We start from the raw sequence: 600 nt of genomic DNA, 5'->3' as shown, positions 1-600 counted from the left end.
CGGTTTTGTGGTGTGACACTTGGAAATAAACTCGGTTTTGATTTTGTTTTCACCCTTATAGAAAGAACCCACATTAGTGATAGTTTTCAGACATTAAACTGCTTTATTGACAATTTTTCAAACATAAAACTGTCTTGTGATAGTTTTTTGATGGAAAATGTACTTAAGCAATTTTGTTCTTCATTTTATGGGACTTACGAAAATCATATCAATTCATTCTCTGTTCTATTCTCTCGTTTATAAGTTTTGTCCATTTGAAGATTGGAAGTATCACCCAAATACTTCAATTTGAAAGTAATATTTACAATTCTCAGATTCCCAAGTGTTATTATACCCAAAATTTCTAACATGGGATGGGTAAGTTAAAAATTAAATAATTATGTTTCTAGAAAAGTCAATATTTTGCATTAGAAAATTCTAATTGGGAACTTTCCCACCATTACAAAAACATCGATAAATGCATCCATATTTTTCTCCATCATGGTCCACATTGTGTAACATTGCAAAAGAAAATGAGGCTCATATATTTTTCTTCTGTATTTTCTCTTCAAAAAGTTTGGATTTGTAATTTTTAAAATGGTGATATTTTAATCTCATCAC

The sequence above is a fragment of the Lactuca saligna genome, chromosome 7 (genome assembly GCF_052625555.1).
Source record: "Lactuca saligna cultivar CGN05327 chromosome 7, ASM5262555v1, whole genome shotgun sequence".
Lineage (NCBI taxonomy): Eukaryota > Viridiplantae > Streptophyta > Magnoliopsida > Asterales > Asteraceae > Lactuca > Lactuca saligna.
This window is presented reverse-complemented; position numbering follows the sequence as displayed.